The 21229-nt window shown below is 40.6% G+C and overlaps 1 long non-coding RNA gene across 1 annotated transcript in view; it reads left to right on the top strand.

The window, feature by feature from the left end:
* LOC105941274 (uncharacterized) overlaps nt 1-21229 on the top strand; it is a 64353-nt gene that overhangs the window by 29714 nt on the left and 13410 nt on the right. Inside the window, exons 2-3 of the long non-coding RNA XR_013100784.1 lie at nt 174-288; nt 16331-16376. This is a non-coding gene — a long non-coding RNA (uncharacterized LOC105941274). The remainder of the gene's footprint in view (nt 1-173; nt 289-16330; nt 16377-21229) is intronic.

Here is a 21229-nt window from a genome sequence, read left to right as displayed (position 1 = left end):
AAGTTTAATAGAAAAGTGCTACCTACAAGATATTTTTTCAAACCACTTGTTTCATTTTCAGTATTATTTTTCACTGTAATGTAACATAAAGCTGTCTTTATTATTACTTTCTTATTATTAAATTGTGAATATTATGCTCCAAAATAAAGTTTCCATTTTGCTTTACCCCACAGGTGTGTGGCATGTGGAAAAGTGTGCAGACACGATCAACATGTGACTTATCCTATAAACGCTCTTGAACAATTGCCTTGCTAATCACATTATGGATACAGTAAGCTCAACAAATTGGTAAGTACACTTGCCTACATCTTTGGGGTGCTCTCAAGCAGATGAAGCTACAGCAGATTTGAAACTGCTGAATCAGTGTAGCACCATTGTCATAGCAGTTTACTGGTTCTGCTGTTCATTTTTGGTTGATTCTTTGAAAGTAGCTGCCGAATAACCGAGAGTGTCATCTCTCTGCCGATGACGCTTAACTATAGGTAACTAAAGGTTTTCACCTACCTGTAAGCAGAATGTCATAATATATCATTTTGGCTGTTTGCTGAATACTGGAGATATAAATATTCCCACAGATCTGCGAATCTTATTTGCATTTAAGCAGAACCACAAATATTGCAGGCGTTCATCTTGAATCAAAATGGCTTAGTCCCTAGAGTAGAAACCGACAAGCAACCTCCTGGCAAGCTCAGTTCACTGACTGGTTGGCAAATGGTGTCTGGACTTTGCTAGCCTTTACTGGACTTTGCTAGCTCTTACAAGGTGAAATTGGTCACAAAGAGCGTAGCTACCCCAAAAAACCTCCAAAAATCTATGATTTATTTGGTTGCAGATTGGCATGATCATTCGCAATTTGCATGTAAGACAGTGAATTTCCTCTAAACCTTAACCATCTACTCTCCAAGCTGTACAGAAATTTGAAGAACGGTAATGCCAAGTGGAAGTGGAGAACATTCACTTTCAAAGTAAAAGTTGTGCCTTATTGATGCAATATTTTATCGCAACGGTAAGGTGCAACATTTATTTTTAAAGCAAATATTCTCCATTTCCTCTCTGCCTAGCACTTTTCACTACCCCTTGGCAAATCGTTTATTAGTGTTTGCAGACAAGTTGGCCTCCTCCATGCAAACTGGTGGCAACCACAGCAACCTGCTAGTGACCAAAACAATCCCAAGGAGGTTTTAATGCTGCACCATTTATCTCTTTGCAACCAATTTCAATTCACACTGGCAACTGCCAGCCACCTCCAGCAACCACTCATCAACTAGTTGTAAAACTCTTTTCCTTCAAGACCAGTAACCCATCTGGTAACTACAGGTCACCTGAATGGGGCTTTAGCAATTGATTTCATAGCGACTGCCAACAACCTCCAGCAGCCACCCACACCTGGTTGGGGAAGACATATTTTCCCCCCACAAACAGTGTTTGCCACATTTGCTGACTGGACTCTAGGCCTGTGTGACTGGCCCTTAACGACTTAACGAGTCAAACCTTATTGGCATTTTAATATTTATTGAATTGAAGTTTTTCTAGATGCTAGTTACAACCCGTTATGCCTCAAAAACAAAGTTTTAAAAGCTTTTTCGATTTCATGGAAGTTATATTTCTACCATTATCTTTGCTGTTGCAATGGAGTCTTGAGTGCCAAATCTATCTCTTATAATGTCTTGAATATACTGTTGTATTGAAGAGAGCAGTGTCATTAAAATCACTTGGTTTAAAACCGAAATAAAACAAAGAACAAAGGAAGAAAGACTTAGAGACCGAGAGAAAGAGAAGTTGATATGAAATGTGGTCAGCTGAACTGCCATGGCAACTGGTCAAGAGTCCACAGAGAAGGAATGTGTCTAATGAAATGTAACAATACCATCCCCCCCGCTCCCCCTCCTCGCTGCCCTCCCTCTCTCACTTTGAGTGAATGACTGAGTATGTTTTATGGTTGGAGTGCACAGGCTCGACTGCCGCTTTGTTTAGACGGGTTTCAGATGTTTGGCTCATTGTGTTTAGGTTGTGCTGATTGTTTTTTAGGCACATTTGAGTGAATAAACAAATGTCATCACTTCAGCGCCATCCTTTAAGAGCTTTTTATGTCAGTGTCAGTAAGTGATAAAACATCTTTTCACGAGCGCATATTCTCGTCCTTCGTCCTCACTTGATATATTTTTTTTGTTTGCTTGATACGAGGGAAATGGTCTCTTAGAGTGAATAGGATATCAATTAATTATACAGTCGTCAGAGTCACAAACCAAAGTGCAATACTTTAAGGGTATAGAAATTTGGATGAAGTGAAAAAGTTGTAAGAGCAGTTTGAGTGCTTCTTGTAATTACAATATAAACAGTAAAAAAAAGGCCTATTACTGAAAGCACCCAAGTTTGAAAATAAACCAATGAAAAGAGATCAGTTACTAAAGTACTATATGTTGAAATCACTCAGTTATAACATGAATGTCTAAACCTAAACATGTTGGAAAATTCATAGCAGATGCTGACTGGTTTAGCTGGTCTCTCCTCATAAACCATGCATAAATCAACCATCACTGCCGCCTCTTTCTTTCTGTCTGATTATGATGCTAATATCACCACTCTAAACAAAGAAACAAGCCCAGTGACAGAAATGAGAGACATAACGCTTTTGTTTACAAAAGAGGGAAAGTATAGAGGTATTATGCGGACTACAAGACTGTGGGGCAGAGGGTGATGTCTACAGAGAGGTTGGATCGGCCTGCTAACGTGATCACCTGAATTATGCACAAACCATTGTGTCCAAATATCATAAACCGAAGCACGAACATCCCACCCCTCCCTCAAACATGGGTCGAAATTATTATTTATGTGGCTTCAGAGCTGCAGAGAGACAATTAGTCATATTCGTATGCTGAAATTAATTGAGAGAGATGCGGGAGATAAAGACAGAGAACAAAGACAGCTTTTTGTCACTTCTTTCTATCTGACAGGGATAATTAGATATATGAAATTGAAATTCCTCACTGGGGGGTCCTATTGACAACACTGTTTTCTGTTTCGCTCTTATCCCCCGTTTCTTTTGTGCTCCTGTTTATGCTAATTTGGACCCAGTGTTTTTCCCTGACCGCTAAAAGCTGCATCCTCCCCAGCCTTCAGATTCAATTCATGTAGAGCAGAGAGTAGCCTGTCAGCTATTCACAGCCCTTTACCTGTAACACAAGGACTCGGGGAATCAGTTTCTAATCAGCAGAATTTAAATAGCTGATATATACATGTGTATGTGTCACACTGTGTGGAGCTGCAACAGTATTAATTAAATGAATTAAATATAAAAAAAAAGATTTTATTTTATTGGATATGTGTTATTATAATATTTCAATTCATCTTTTTTAAATTCAACTTTAATTTTATGTCTCATTTTATTTTAGATTATTGTTTCCTTGGTTTGGAGATGTCACCACCCGATAAATTACAAGTCGCAGGCTTTGTGACACCAGAGATATTTAACTCCAAGTTCTATAACTTCCAGTTTTCTAGGGGGCGCCCATGAGATATAAGTGAATGGAGCTTGTTTTGTTGTAATTAGGGGTGGGGGTCTCAAAACTATATTACAAAGTTTCAATAAAATTTGCAATAATATTATTTCTGGTGAAACAGGAAAAAAAAATACTGAATAAGGTTTTATTGATGCGTGTGGGCAGCAGCATTTATAAGGGTGAGTAAATGCAGGGCATTTCCATCCTTCTTTTCCAATGAGCTGCTGTCAGTGATGACACACAACCTAATTCAAAGTGTGATTCTATTGCAACAAGGTGCCAACAGCAGAAGCAGCAGCATTATAATGCAATTGTAGTGACACAGCAATATATCCAGTGACACCGCTTAAGTCAGATGTAAGCACAAACGTAGCCTAGGTAATCTTTTTGGGGGGTTTTTTAAATAAAAGTAGATGATAACACTTTAAATTTGTAGTTTCACGGTATAAAGTAGCTTAACCTTGTGAGGAGCCTGCACAGCATGTTTTGTCTGGGATGTTGCATCTTGGGTCAAGCCCCTGCTTGTCTCTACCTTGTCTGATAACCAGCTGCTTCTTTTACACTGATGTAAGCTACTGCCCTGTTATAACAAGGCTTCTCATATTTTTTGTAGTTATCTTTTGATAATGGATGCCATTGAGGGAGGCTGTCCTTTCGTGTATACGTAAATGGATATTCAGTATAAAAGTGCTAGCACAATGTTAGCATTTATGAGACTAAATAGATTAAATCAGTTTTACTGTAAGATAACAGATAACACAATGATTTAAAAATGACACTAACACACTTACATTCACTCCTTTTGTAAAAAAATAGTGTAATATAAAATATTTTTGTTTAGAGGGAGCTAAACAAGTTACCTTTGACTGCTAGCTGTGTCAGTAGCTAGCCATTGTTAGCAGGCACCAGTGTGTGCTTTTGAACTTCAGCATTATCTTTTATTCTGTTAAACCATTTGCAAAAAAAACCCAGATAAATCTAATATAACAAATTAACTGCTGCCTTTACACAGTAAGTTAATAATTCACACTCACAAACTGTATTAGTTACACTGGCCAACCACTTAAAGATTGAGAAGTAGAGCGAACAAGCTTCTTGAATAACTTGCTTAAAATTTTATAATTTCATCTATATTATACTTTACCTGCTACGTTGCCTATTTTCTAATGCCCCACATAATGACTTGAACATAAGTACCTTTGTGCATTTTCTGAAGTTCAGTCCTTTGGTTAGCATCATGTGAACCACCCTCACAGTATCAGAGAGGAACATCTGATAAAAGAACATTGTGGTTTTAGTGGAATTATGGGTTATGTCACCTTTCACCGCAAAACTAGAAGGGGCCTCTCAATAGTTTTCCTCTCACATGAGAAACAACCACTGTCATGTTTCTCACAAGTGAAGGAAACTGCTAAATGCCACAAAAAAGACCCACATAAAAATGGATTAAGCTGACAGCGTGAATTAAAAGTGTTCTTGAAATGAAAGAAATTGTATGATGTACTGTATGTATGTATCTACCCTTTTTTAAAATTTGTTGTCTGGTTTTGTGCTTATTTACTTATTTATTCTTTTATTGAGAATGTTTTTTTTTGAGAAGGTTGGTACTTCAGCTACACTTCTGCTTTTATTATTGCACATGTCTGCCCTGGTTTCATTTTTAAGCATAAAGATCTCATTCCCAGAAAGAAGCGCACAGACACTTAAGATTTTTCATGATAGATTCTCCGTGTAATTCAAATATTTTGTAGTGTTTAAGCAATTAAAACTCAAAATTCAAGTGACGTTAGACTATTGCTTTTAATTTCCCCACTGCCCCACATGTCCCTTTCTTTTCAAAATGATTGTCTTAGAGATTTATATAAAAATTATATACTTACCTGATACTGATCACTTGCTGACCTCTTGCTGATCTTTTTTTCCTGCTCTAACATACATTAAAATACTGGCCTGCCATTATGGATTGTGTAAGACCGGAAAAAGAAAAAAAAAAAAGAGGATGGTGCATGGTTGTTAGAAGGGAAAGGAAGGCAGGATGGAGATATGAATTGAACCGGAAAGAGCCTTGTGTCTAATGCTTGCCACATTCGCTCTCGAATGAAGGTCTAATTACCCATCGGTATTTGGTGCCAGCGTTCCCAGGTCCCAGCAGCCCCTGGCCCTATGCAGGCACTGAGTGTCCAAAGCCAGCTGCCTTCCAAACACTTGCAGGTAAACAGGCCGGGCTAATAGTCCTACCACAAGGGAGCCAGATGAAAGAGCAGGAAACTGCTGCCAGAAGCCTTGAAAGGATTTATGTAAAGACGTAAAGACAGGAGATGCAGGGATGTAGTAGCAGCTAACCCTATCTAAACTTACCTATCTGTTTGCTTAGATGATTCTTTATGACTCAAATCGCAGGCCTAGCGTAGAGGTAAAATTATTATAAAGATAACATAAACATTATAAAGGCGTGTTCAGACAAACATATGTAAATGCTTTGTGTATACAGTGTATCTATCATGCTGGCAGTTATTGCTTTGTGAAGGTCACAGTGTAGACTTGCTGTAGTGTGGAAAGAGAGTGCAATTTTGATGAGCTTTACTGAAAGAGGATTTTTGAAGGGGTGAAGGTAAAGAATTACTTGAGGATGTGGAATTATAGATCTGTAGAAGAAAGTAAAAGGCAAAAGCAGCAGAGACTTTTGCTGACTCTAAGTCTTGCTGGTTCACTTGCATGCAAAGCTACGACAGTCTGATGTGTCACATATGTTCACTCTGAATAACCGCATGTGCAGATGTGAATGTGTTTGTCAGGGATCATATCCATTTTCTTTTGTAGTGTAAACTCAGTAGCAATATCTCCTGCTGCCAGTTTAAAAGTGTAATATCTGTGAGCTGAGGAAAAGTGAGCAGTCTTCTGTGTTGGATACGGTTTTCATGAAAGGGCCAGCCAGGGTGGGACGGGAACATCGCCAATCATGACTACTCCAGATCCATCCTGAGGAACAGGAATTCCCACAAGCTGGATAAACATGCACTTTGGTCGAGAGAGCTGGGTGCTTGATAGTCGCTCTCTCATCTTTGAACACGGACATTCTCTAGATATTGATTTATTTTCAGAGCCAAAATAAAATACGGTGAGTTTTTCTGGGTTTTTTTGTTTGTTTGTTTTTTTCAAGTGAGAGAGGAAAAGAGATGATTAATGGAGCCCAAAATTTTACAGCCTTTAGCATTACTTGAGGTTTTGTTTCCTAGATGGCATGTGCCACTATCTGATGGCTTGGGAAGGACAGAAGTAATATGGCTGCCACATGTGAGAGGACAACATGCTACTGCGGTTGTCCAGAGAATGTAAACTGTGTTTATCCTAATGGATTCCGACAGAAGCAATAATGGACACCGGGGCTAACTCGACTGACCACACATTTGAATTTTGTTTCCCTTCTGGGAATTTGTGTGTTTTTGTTCGACTTGAGGGTGTAATTTTTTGTGTCTGGCACAAATGGCGCTGACTATATTTCTCTCAGTATTTGAATATATAGTGTGTGTACTTTTGCGGTTGTCGCTTACATACACACACGGGCATTTGTGTTTTCATAAGTGATTACTGTGAATCAACTGTTTGTGCGTGGCTCAAGTCATAAAACAAGAGAGAAAGAACATCGTTATGGTAGTGGGGCACCTCACTAAAACGCTCCAGTGACAGAAAATGAAAAGCTGTAATTCCTCCTGTGAAGTGAAGTCTGACTTGTCAGAGTAAAGCACTTCCTATCCTTTTGTTCAGATCTCAAAGGGAATTATAGAGGAGAGCGTTAGATATGGCTGTTAATAAGACCAGCGAGCCCTGACCAGATGAATGTCTGAGTGATTTAGACCATGACAGTTGTATTAAACTAATGAAACTAGATTAGTTTAACCTGGAGACTCATATGTTCACAGAAAACATGAGAGAAAATAACATATATTGGACCTTTTATGGACAAGTCAATCAATTAAGCACTTACAGAGAGTAAGTACAATCACCAAAAAAAACCCTCACACAAATCTACATATTTGTTTCCGTCATCATCATGATGAAGGAAGCACTTTTTTTTTCCAGAAGTGATGCAATCAGCTCTCATATTGATAAGTAAAGAAGAAGCAGAGGGTTGGGGCTGGGTTAGGTGGGGAGGAGGTGCTTGGAGATCAATGGGCTAATAAAACAAATCGATGGAATGAAACCACAGAAAAAAGTGAAGTCATTAATTTGCAGAGACAGGATGATCCCACCAACCACATGCATTGATTAGAAATGAGGTCTGTGGAGAACCTTCAGGGGGTATCATATTAGGGAAGGGAAACAATGGCCCAGGTGGAGTGGTGGTGGTGGAGGTGGTGGCAAGGGGGGGGGGGATGCTTTCCTCCTAGGTTTTGCTGCTGAACTACTGCAGGAGAATAGGTTAACTGGCAGATCAATGGCGTCTTCAGGGTAACTCCAAGAAAACAGTGGTTCTGTATATGCTCTCCAATGTACTGTCAACACATTATCGTGACACCTCCTTTTTTAAAAGCAAAGTGTACTCAAGCATGATTTTGAAATTCAATACATCATATAGTACAAAGAGGTCCGCAAATAAGGTCAGAGGTGAGAGCTAATGTACCATTTTTATCAATATTGTTATTGTTAATCATGATTTGTCATCAATAATATTGGACTGAGTTATATACACTGCAGCCTCTTCCACGACACTGTGAGAGCAGTGGAGCTTGCATGATCTGCAGTGTAGAAAAGGACTGCTTCAATACTGGGAGTGGTACTCTCTCCATATTGTGACTGTGTGAGTGCATAGGTTGCAACAAATGTTACAGTCAGCCCAGTCTCTTTGCGAACTATTAAGTTTGTCCAAATTTTGGCCTCACCACCAGTCCTTTTTTGGGTTGTTTTTTTTGTTGGTTTTTTTTTGAAATTCAAAGAAACCCTTGACGCAGGGTTCATGCAGACACAGCATAGCTTTTCTGAAGCCGTTTGGCTGAACGAGAGAAAAGAAAAGCAGGTGATGTGAGATTGACGACTTAAATACTTCATCAATCAATGCTGCAGCCAATGTGTTGTTTGGTGATTGGTGGAGAATTCAGGCAATCCATCTTTCCTACCAGCAACTGACATTCAAGATTCTCCTCAGGTTCTCCATGTATTGCCTTTATTTCTTTATTTCCAGGGTTAACCTAGGCTGCAGAATATGTGTGTTTGTGCGTGTTGAGGTGGAGGGGGTCCACGCTCTCCTTTCATCTGTTATTAGAGTCTGTTAGACATGTATGCTGCAGCAAAATCTGGCACCCACACACACGCAGGAGTACAACACTCAAGTCAGCTCATGAGCAGCCCTCCCATGCTAACGAGATCGTTTCACAGAAATTTGAAGGCATTAGTGTAATTACTGTAATTATATTTAAATGAGATTATACGCAAGACGACGGGCAACATCATCTTTGAAAATGTGTTTTAAATCGCGTGTCGTCTGGTCGATTTTTTCTTGCAGGAAATTAGCTGAATCGCTTCATATTTGAGTTTTGAACAGTTCACAAAATTCAGAGCGCAAATGCTAATCTGGTGCAAAAAACGGCACCGGAATGTTCACGTGTGGAAAAGAAAGAGAAGATATACTGTCTCACAAAAATTGCAGGTTTATATTTTTTTATAAACCATTTTCTAAAACGAGTGTTTTAGACTCAAAACGTGTCAAATCAAAGCTGATAATGTAAGAATTCCTCCTGCCACCCACCCCCTGGATTTCTGCACCTTTAAACCTTGCAGTTTATTTCCTGACACATTATTCTTTCTTTTTTTCATCTCACTGTCTTCCCCCAGTGTGGCCAGAGTAATACTGAAGCCCCTGGGTTTTGCTTAATTAAAATACATCCTTTTTCTTTTCCCCTCGGAGTCCAGGGATAGAATAACTATGCAACAGGGTTAGCTGTATTTAGCTCCTTGAGGAGTTACCCAGTGTTGTGTCAGGCAGCCACTCACAGCTAAATCAACAACAGAGAGCAAGGGAAAGAGAGAGAGAGGGTATAGTATAGGAGGAAAAAACAGGGGGGTACTGGAGGGCTCCCACATCGTGTAAACGCCTAGCTTTTCACACTGAGCGGAATTTTCATGCTAAGCTCCCAGCTTGAACTGAAATCCTCTCACTTATCCTCAAATCCGAGATGAAATACTGTCAGATGTACTGTGATCCAGGGAATTTAGTAGGAGACTGACAGGCCGGGTGGAGAGACATATGAGTGACTGATACCGAGAGGCACAAGTGCGCTTGTCCGTGTGGAGGAGGAGCAGGGAGAGAGGGGCGACGACTGTGAGGGGAGGAGATTTTTATCCGATGATTTGTCAGAGGCACAAAGAGTGACTCGTCTCAGTTAGGTGATGAGTAACAAAAAAAGTAGCACATTGTCACATGATCCAATCATTTTGTGCTACATACTTTGTTAATGTATAATGTATTATTTTATACTGAAATTTAAATGATTTCTTTTCTTTTTTTTCCTCCCAAAAAATGTCTGTATTTGATTTGTGAAAGTATGCTGTACACGGAAACACTTTCCTCACGCTAGTATTGCTCTCATTCGTCAGTCGGATGCTTTATGTGGGGTACTGGGGCTGATATTTGGAGGGTGTGTACATCCCTCATCTCTGAATAGCTCTAAGGCACAAGCAGGAAATGGAGTCCTGGCATTTTGTTTTGCATCAGTGCTCCTCTTTATTAGAGAGGAACAGAATCGACATAGAATTATAATTGGAAAATTGTAAGCTTGCTTTCATTACAATTAGCCAGATCACAGGATGCAATAAACCAATTATTTTACTTAAAAGCAAGTTTCCTCATCACTCTGCAGTGCGTTGCAGGATGTGTAACCTCATCCCACATGGACGTGCCAGTGAAACAGCAAACTCTCTGTCTCCTACTCTGTCGCTCCCCGCTTACATGTAAACACCAGCATGCTTGAGTGTGTTCAGACAGCTGAACATACACTGACATATGAACGCCATTTAGCGGCACCACACGGGCGCGCAAACACACACACACACCTCAACAACATACAAATAATTGAGTAAGATTTGCTGGTACATTAAGTTTAATGTGTTTGACATTTGGCGGGAGGAAATGGTGGGCCCAAAGTGGAGTAGCCGGGTCTTTCTTCAATCAGGGCACTGCAGGGCTTCATTTTACAACCCCGACGCAAACCCAGACCCGTCAAAGCTAATTAGCGCCGTTGCAAATGGATACAGGTCATGGCTCTCAGCGGATTGGTCCACAGAAGGGTCGCCAAAGGTCAAACCTCCAGTATGGAATGATATAAACAATCATCTATAGACCACAAACCAATCAATTCCTTTTAACACTATCCACTTCCTGGTCGGCTGCTCTCAGATGTCAGAGGTCAGTGTACAAAAAGACAACTGAGCCAGTGGGTTTGGGAGTGGGAAGCATATCCAACTTATTATCTATTTATTTGTATTTTACCAGCAAAATATCAAATGCATTTAAATCTGTTCTCTGATAGCTTCTGTTATGTTTGTATATGTACATGCCCATTCATTTATTATTTTCCAGAGGTGTGGACTCGAGTCACATGACTTGGACTCGAGTCAGACTCGAGTCATTAATTTTATGACTTTAGACTTGACTTGAAAAAATGTTCTAAGACTTGTGACTTGACTTGGACTTTTACACCAATGACTTGGGACTTGAATTGGACTTGAACCGGTTTACTTGAAAAGACTTGATATTTTACCCCAAATATAAAATTTAACATGCATATTATATAGAGATTGAAAATGTGACGTCATTCACGGGTAGAACCGCAAAGGATTCTGGGAACTTGTGGCAAGCGGTACTAGCGCACGCAGGCTTTCAATTAAAATCAGTTACACAGCGATAAAAAGAAACACAAAAATGGCAAGAAGCTGTTGTATCATTAACTGCAATAGCCGGTCGCATGACAGCCACGGGAAGCCGACGGGTAAAGAGATCGGTTGTTATTGGATTACGTCGTTGAAGAGAAATTGTTCAGCCATGTTTCCGAAGTAACAAAGAGGCGACGGATGGCCTGGATTGCAGCCATTCTAAGACCAAATATAACGTCCCAGAACTCTCCAGCTCACAGGTTAGTCTGCTCCAAGCATTTACACGAAGGTCAGTGTTTTTTGGTAGTTAATACGTCATTTTCATAACATAATTAGTGATATAGGTTACAAGCAAGTCTGGCGCTGAACAGAAATTGTCGCGCTATGCTCCTTTATTTATTGTGCATAAATAGTGAATTGTCCTGACACAATATTGCGTTTCGCTTCTGTTATTATGGTACATTGACAAAAACATATACTTTTATTCACAGGATAAAACAGGTTTTCTGTATCACTAATTGCCCAGTATGATTACAGCATACAGTATTATTGTCACTGCTACATTTCTGTGATTGGACTTTTACACCAATGACTTTTACACCAGAAATTATTTCCACTGCTAATTAATTACCGTTGAGCTCAAAGGTCCTATTAATAAACGGTTAACGAATGTGTATTTATGACGACAATTTGTGAGACTGGTAAACTTATGATACGTACGATGGTCTTTCGTTCTACACGGTGCATTTCAAGGTCCTGTACCCATCCGTCGGTAAACTGTACCTGGGCTTGTTGCAGTGACCTGAAGTTACTAAACTTCATGAGTGTATGCACTCACTCCAAGAACCGTATAATTATAAATATGCATATAAATATGCTACAATGAGATAGCTGACTTCATCTAACTAGCAAATGTTGTCCAGGCTACGTTGGTGATGCAGTTTTTTTTAAATGTGTATGATATTTTTGTCATGCGATTTTAAAGCCGGTCCTACAACCGCATCCAAGAATAACATGCAGCTTATCTCAGAACTGTCGGTGAAAATTATTCTTGGAGCTAGGTTTAATTGAGCTGCATTTTAAAGAGGTGCAATTTCACAATTTGTGTATATTTTCTAAGTTCACTATTTTGTCATGTGTTGAGAAAAACACAGATTTTAAAATTACATGGTCTAATATTTACATTTAGCATAACTGCAACATTATTTTTTCGTTGTTTTTTTTTTAAAGACTGGAAAGGACTTGAAATTCAAAGTTTCAGACTTGTGACTTGACTCGGACTTTTACACCAGTGACTTGAGACTCGACTCTGACTTGCCTGACATTACTTGAGACTTGACTTGAGACTTGAGGATAAAGACTTGAGACTTACTTGAGACTTCCAAAACAATGACTTGGTCCCACCTCTGTTATTTTCCACTGTTTGCATGACAAAGCTTTAGATCTTGGAGAGGCAAATCCTGTATATTTAGTTAGTCTTTCATGAACTCTATACTACATAAAAATCAATAAGAGTGGAGTGAATAAAAAAATGATCTAAAACCATCTTCTTTCTTTGCAGCTAAAGCACACTGTGTGCGTGTTTTCATGCACACTGAATAAAGCCACTTCAACATCAACATGAAGTTCCGCAATTAGCCGGGCAGAGAAAAAAAGGACAGAAAGACAGCGAGAAAGGAAGAGAGGAGGGGTGGGGGAGGAAAAAGGATGGAAACCAACGCTTGAGGAATTGAATTACCAGAGCCTTTTCTCATTATCATTTAGCCGTCTTTTATGGCCCACCAGTAAGAGATGATGTTCCCATGACCCCGCACAATACACAGACATATTATTCAATCCTGCCTCGATGAAATTCCTGCAAATAAAACCTTTGTGCCGGGCAACAGCTAATTATTTGACAGATTGGCCCCCTTCTGGCTCAGGTTACAGTGTGGAGTGGCCATGTTTTAGCCCCCCACTCCCCACCTCCCACCCAAGCAAGAACACCACCAGCACTCCCTCCCCGCTCTCTTCCAATCCTGGTGCAGAGAGGGGCCACTTTGACAAAATCCCAGAGGGCCTCATTCTTTTCAGGAGATTATATATTTCTGCCCCCCCCCCCCCCCCCCCCCCCCTCCCTTCCCAACCATCTATCCATCCAAAATCAGGGGAGCGTGATGTGTGTGTGTGTGTACAGATGGGGGTTCTGTGTGTCAGTGACAGCAGTCATTTCATAGTTTAAAGGGTTTTCTCAAGCAGAAATATTTAATCTTCCCACGAAAACAAAGTTTGGTGGTGAACGACCATGATGGAAAGACAGAAAGAGAGATGTAAAAAAAAACGAAGAAAAAAAACACCAAACCATGTCAAATATGTGTTTTGTTACACTCTATTTATACTTACTTTGAAGAAATGCTGTACCTATGAATTGAGCATAATTTTTTGTAATACCAAATTAGAGAGTGGGGAACATTAAGGGATTAAAGTTTTGGGTGGGCATGCCTTTGGCTTTGATTCAGTCCACTAATAACAAGAGCTTGTCATTAGTGTTCGGACATGGACCACCAAGATAAATGCCAACACATGTTTAAATTATCTGGAGAGTAATGGCATTTTCCTTCAGCCCTTTCCCTTCCCATAAAGGTCCCTTGTTGACTCAACTATGCCGACATTTTGAGTTATCAGCTCAGGTGTAATCTGTTGCTTACTTTGCACCCATGCAGATGGAATAATTCAAGAGGTTGTACGTGTTAAAGAGGTTAAAACGAAGCAATGCGTAGAAATGATGTAAGGGAAGGCCACTGGGGAACAATGACATTTAATTACTGTGGATTTTAAGCATACATGAAATGTATAAACATGTTATATATAGAAGGATGACAAACTGTGATAAACACTTTTTCAGTTACACATATAATAATAAATAAATATATATATTGTTCTGACATTTGTTATTAAAATCAATTGAACTAGATACAGTCATTTAAAAACTGCCATTTAATTGTAATAGTGAAAATGCCGCGACTGAAAGAAAAAGTCACAGATTATTTTTAGAATCTTGACGCAGTGCTTGTAAAACCACAACACTTTTGCCTGTCACCCAAGAGAACTAAAACAGGGAACTACTGCTACTGTGTGAGGCATTTCTGCCACAGCGTTTCTGGAAATTGCCAGAGCTGAATATTTCTAAACGGGGAATTGATATCAAATAATGAAACAACCTGAAAAATGGAAGTTGGAGTTGGACTTAGAGGAAATCAAAAGGATTGTTGAAATGCCAAATTCTGAGGCCATGCCAAGCAAATGCTGCACTATGACCAGTTTGTCTGCAGTTTCCGTGCTAAGATTGGTGTTGTGACATATCAGGACAGGATGTCCTCTGAATTTGGTAAAGTCTTAACAATCCAACCCTTTATATATGAACTAACTATATGCAAACATCTTTAAAAAGACAAAACAATTTAGCCTTTTTTTAATGTACATCACCCCGTAAACACCACTTTGAGCTTCTGCTCCTAACAGTTCCCAACAGTTACACCCTTTTGTTTTTCCACCTCTTGTACGGTGAAATTCTTGCTGGGATCCAGTTGCATGTCTGGGATGCTCGACTACTGTGTTCACCTGGCATGAACCCAAGTGAGCAGAGCCTAGAGTATTCATTGCTCAACCTGGATGAAGGTCATACAGTCCAGCTCTTCCCCACTTCGCTCCCCAGTGAGCAAACATATGGCCATGGAGCACCTTGAACATGTTTGGGTGACCAGAGCTACTTGGCCTGGGTTGCCACGGCAAAGAGAAAAAGTGGCACTAAGGGAGGTTTAGGCCTAACTTGCTAAAGCAGATCAAGGATAAGGAGGGAATCGGAGGCTGCCAACAACTGAGATCATCAATAACTAGTTGCTTGCAAACACCATGTAAAGTCACCCAGCCGTGCATGCACATGGAAATCTACAGAGTTTCTCGCCTGTCTTGTTTCTCCTCCCCTGTTTCTGTTGATATAAATGCTTGTAATCATAAGGTACAATATCATCACCCCATTGTTCAAACAGCCAAGCCTCATCTAATCGCTTCCACGTTTCCTCAGTGTTAAGCTCATTAGTGGGTGACCTAAAGGCATGTAGGGAAAAAAAAGAAAAGACAAGCAAGAGAGACAAAAAAAAAATCTTTGGATAATGGATGCTTGCTGTTTTGAGACAGTAAAAATAAACAGGTCTGCAGCCTTGATAATGAATATGCTGCAAATGCTGGCCTACAGTGTGAGTTTATCACAAAAGTCCAACTAATAAGCCTGACTAGTGCGTATGTGCATGCATTTTTTTAATATATAGTTGGAGCAGTGTGTATGAGCATGCCAAAATTGAGTCCTTCATTCTATGTGTTGCTGCATGTGCGTGTATTTACCTTCCGGCTGGCTGAGGGTTGGGGGTAGGGGTGGAGAGGGTGTCGGAGATGACGATTCGCCGCTAGACTTTGTGAATGGGGATGTGAAACTGTCTCTAGTGTCTGAACGTCCGGCCCAGGTGGCGACTGGAAGGCTGACTTCATTAGCCTTAAAGAGGAAACAAAGGAAGATGCATCGTAAAAAAGTGCCATCCCTCATCTGCAAGGCCACCGCCTGACACATTAGGAATCTGTATGCTCAATTAACCACTGGCAGGCTCATTTTTCCTCTCTCTCTCTCGCTCTCTATACCACTTTCTCTCTTCCCCCTGCTCTTGATCAAACAGCGAGCGGGAGCAATCACACTAGATAGAAGCGAAACTCAGTACGTAGCGTGTTTGTGAAGTTTGATGTATTTTACTTGCACGCTAACTGCAGTAGGTTAAAGGGAAAAAAAATACTTTTTTGTCAAAGTTTTAAAAAAAGAGTCAATTTTTTGTAAGCTTAATGATTGCAGTTGAACACATTCAAAACCCCTCCCTATGAATTCTACAGCTGTGTAATTTTATTCTTATTATCATTTATTTATGTATTTTTTGTTACAGGAGAAGAAATGTGATCCCTCGGAATAGAAGAAATCAGCTTTAAGTGGTATGTAGTTTATTTGGGACTTTTTTTTACTTGAAAAGTGCACAAAAATATGATCCCCACTTATATATTCTTATATGTTCTATCAGAACTCATAAGCATAATTATACGCACAGGTGACAAATGAAAGGGAAAGACGACATCAAGTGTCGAACATGCTGTTGAACAATGGGTTGTAATGAAGTTGTAATGAAGGGTTTTCTAAATCGATATATTAACGTCACACAAGAATGTAAAAGAGCTATGTCCATCAATATTGAAATAATGTTTTTATTAAGCCTTTTCAACTTCTTAACTTTTTTGTTCAAACCCATGTTACTTGGTGTTCTTCATGTGTTCTGCATATCATATAACCTTGAGCCACCAGCCTTAAGAGATGAGAAATGAGCCACAGAGTTTTCAGTTTGTTCTAACTATGCACCTCCTAGATTTTCTGATCCATGCACACTTGCAGCCCCAACCAGTGCTCACACAAGTGAGGAAATTTATCAGACTTTGTACAGCTCCCTCTGGAGGGAGTAGTATATGTAGTAATAAACAGAGTTTAATGTGTCCAATCATATAAGATAAACACAGGGGCGGCAAAGGTTCCTCCTCATGTTTTGTTGATGGAAACGCATACATGCTCACGCAAACACACACACACACACACACACACACACACGCACACGCACACGCACACACACACACACACATAAATCAGACTTAAATCATATCAACAGTTCTCTTGAGCTGGGTGTCAACCTGAGGATCTTTATCTCACTGAGTTTGAAAAATGACACCTGGCTAAGGTGGGGCTTTGCTGTGTGTGTGTGTGGAGGAGGTCACCCTGATACGCATCAACCTTTGATTAACGCTCTTTAAAAAGCACAGGCATCATAGCTCAGGAGGCCTCCATCAAACCCTTCGCTGCACTTCACAAGCCCAACTTCTTTTTATGATCTGACCCGCCCATTTTCTTTCTCCCGCTCTCATGCCACCTCACTCCCACCCACGTCCCCTTCGCTATCACCTTTCTTTTGAGGCCTATCCAGAGAGATGAATAATAGCAAGCAGCTGGCCGAGCACTTCCTTCCCGGTGTCAGGGTCAACAGTTCAGCATGCTGATAGAGACCCTTACACCTTTTTTTTTTTAATAAGAGCTCCCCTACACTCACACAGGTCACTTTGCTGCATCGCTGGACAGCCGTACTCCTGCCATCGTCTGCGCTCCCTTTCATTATATTTCTTTTTTCATCGCTTTGTGAGTCGCTGATTGATTGATAGCTGCTGCTTTTAGGTTAGTAAAACACCCCAAATGTACTTCGATTGATACAAAATAAATATTTACATATTAATAATTAATGCAAGCTATCTATTGACTGGGGTTTGGGTATAAAGAACAGCCTCAGCCTGTCAGAATTTGGCTTCTCTGTGTGAGTAATATTTACATTGATATATCATGAGGCTAAGCTAATAAACTTTTTGATGCTTGCTGCAGTTCCAATGTAGCTCCGTGTGGATTGACAGCAGAGGCCACCCTGGTCAGATTTTGAGTGGGCTCAGAAAGAAGTGCTAATCATAATGCTGAGCTAGCCTTGTTGAGCAGCTAATTACCTCCATTATGAAGATGCAGAGGCCTGATCAGAGGCGCCTCTGTGTGTACATGTGTGTGTTTTATATATGTGTATGTGCGTACTTTCCTGTGCCGATTAAAAAGGAGGATTAGCCGTCCGTCCAAGACAGAGGAAGCCGGGGGGGGGGGGCTGGTGGTGATGGTGGTGGGAGGAGGGTGTCCCCCCCTCCTGGAGACGAGCCCTGACCTTCTCATTTCATCCTCATTAGTATCTCATGTCAACAGAGCAGCCACTCCTTAATCATCTGCTATCATCCCAGGCCTACACACACACACACACACACACACACACACACACACACACACACACACACACACACAAATAAAGACACAGAAAAACACAAATGGGCAAACAGGGCTACTGTTACAGACAGGGACCAGCACATCCTGAATACCCATTTATACTGAATATGAATGTATAAAGATCATTTTACAAGAAGAGTATGTATTGCATGTATGTATGTATGTAATGCATAATTTGTTACTTCAGTTTTCTGTGAAAAGTATTCAAACTTCTGGGAACTCTGATTACAGTAACACTGCATTCTCAGGGTAGAGTGTTAAATATTATTTGTGATCATGTAAAATGCCCTCTCAGCCACAATTAGGGAAGTAGCACCAAATGTCAAACTGTTTTTACTTTTTTCCCCTTATTCATCTGCTTCTATTTTCTTTTTTTCAACAAATCCAAATTGTATTTGTTGGATTCGGTGTATGGGATGTGTTGTTGGACAGCAGCATAGCTGTGTGGTACAGGGTGGGCTCGTCTGTCTGTGTCGGCCTCGGTGCCACGGAGGCCCCAGCAGGGTCGAGGGGAGCTGGGGCTCAGGGTGCCAGCACAAATGAGCTCCATTCATTTCCCCACTTCGGCATATGGTGGCCCATTGTCCTCGGCCACAGAGGCAGAAGTGATGCAATTTGTTGGCATGTCCTGTCATTTTCACAAACTGTCCATCCCACTGAGGCCCCGACCAGCAGAAGACAAGCAAGGGCAGCTTGTTGTTTTACCAGATAACATGTGTAGTTGTGCGTATGTGTTTACTGTATTCAATCCAGAGCTGATGGCGACACTCCAAAACAGAATAGAGACATATGTTGTCATCTGAGCAAATATTTTGATGAAGCACAAGGCAGAAACAACAGGATCAATCAGAGGAAATTACTCAGATTAAATCTCCCTGAAGATTATGATATGCAGTATGTATGTCAATCCCTGTATTGTTGTTTTCCAATACTGTTGTCTTACAATACTTTATCCTTATTTAGAGAATAAGATCTAATCTGATCTGGGCTTTAAGACATGAAGCTTCCTTATTTGCTTAATGGTAGATTTAAAAAAAAAAACCCAGCAGCATTAAAAGGAAATCAAAACCAACGTAAAAAGAATACACACTGAAACCTCAGATTCATGAGTGAGAGTGAACTGAGCAGCTCACCCTTGCCTGTTCCTGGTTTCACTATGCCAACCATGAAGTTGCTGTCTGCGAGGAGAGGGGAAGGAGTCTTGTTTAACTTCCTGAAAAAGCAAACTTTTGACATGAGGTGCACAATATTAGCAATGCAGCAGCAGAAAGAAAGAAGTGTCTAGACATAACTACATTTAGGTCAGACAGAGGAAAACATATGATCGCACAGTCATGCACAAAACGATGGGAGTACATGGTGTTGACAGGCAATTGAATGACCAGGGTCAAATGTCACTGAACCCATTCCATGCTAACATTTGTGAGTGTGCATGTGTGTGCACCACATCCCTGCTTCATGCTGTGGTGTCACTCGCCCTTGGCTGCGATTTGGTCAGAGGTTTTCTTGGGTGCAACCGCACCCGACTCTCCCACGCATGCACACTCTCACATGTAATGGGAACGTGGGCTTTCCACTGAGCTCACGTGAAGAAATCAGCGGGAGCACCTTCAGACAGAAGTTGACTTCACTTTAGCCTCTTTGAAGATTGATGACATTGGTGCTTGTTTCACTGGATGTAAGGAACAAGTGGCCCCTCAGAGACTCATTACACCTCAGCAAGATTTGGAGAATAGAGTGACACTGCTCCCGATTACCAGATTCATCATTTGTATTGGACTGAGTTCCTGCTTCACAAATGCTGGATGGCGAACTAAACCAAAACTACTGACGTGGTTTTATGCCCTTTGCTGCAAAAGAGCTAAAGAAAGAAAAAAATAGTGGCAAATGTGATGTGAGCTGCGTTTGTTTATTTTCCCTCACATGAGACATGCATAAACAGTCAGATAATCCATCTTTGTCCCCCCACGCAAACATTTAACCAGGCTCATCTTATACCCCAATCATACATCCCTGACCTCAATCCTGGCCACACTTCTCTCCATTTGCTCCCCCCTTCAACCCCGCCCTCGTTCTTCCAGCCACCATGCTTTGGTAGCACGGATCCTTCTCCGGCCCTATCCTTAACCCCATTTTCACCCTCCACCCCCACCTATCCTCCAAACCTGTCAGGGACTGGCTTCACATGTCCATCAGCGAGTGATGGATGAGGTGGAAGGTCGTCACCCCACTCTCCAGAGTTCACTGATCCTATCAGCCATGCAGACACCTCCAAATCAAAGCGGGAGAGACGTTACTGAAATCATGCAATTAGGGTAACAAACTTGGCTTTGCAGAATTTGCTTTTAGACGGATGTGCAATTGGCCATGAGTCATAACTCGTATATTCAGTGTCATTTTTGATGCTTTGTGAAAAGAAAACTGCAACAAGGAAAATTAAAAGTATCAGTTCAACCGTGTTTTATGTGTTTACTTTTAAAGCGCGCTCAATCTGTTGCATTGCATCTTGCTTCCACGGGGGAAGATTGAGTGGAAGAAGAGAGTATATATAGTGTTATTTCAACAGGCTACACAAGAAAAAGATTGCTTGTTGTGTTAGGCAAAGTGCAAAGATTTATTGGATTTTCTTACAATAACAAGACTGCTTCTCATTAAATAGATATCCAACATTCCCTTGAAAAATAGGAATTATTTGCCCAAAGTGATTTCCCATAAAATGCAACGAAATTTGATTGCACCCTGGTATAAACTAGAGAAGAGTATCACCCCTGACTGACCTTAAATTGCCTCTTGATGCCTATGGCGCTGTAGGAAAAACAGTAGCCCTATTGGTTCATTTCACATATGTCGTGGTAAACAAAGCTACAGGATATGATTGGTGATTCAATTGCTGAGGAAATCAAAGAAGGCAACCTCAGAACCTGGATAAGTCTGCCCC

The sequence above is a fragment of the Maylandia zebra genome, linkage group LG11, assembly GCF_041146795.1.
Source record: "Maylandia zebra isolate NMK-2024a linkage group LG11, Mzebra_GT3a, whole genome shotgun sequence".
In the NCBI taxonomy this organism is placed as follows: Eukaryota; Metazoa; Chordata; class Actinopteri; order Cichliformes; family Cichlidae; genus Maylandia; species Maylandia zebra.
The sequence above is the reverse complement of the archived record's forward strand: the minus strand, read 5'-3'. Positions and strand labels throughout refer to the sequence as shown.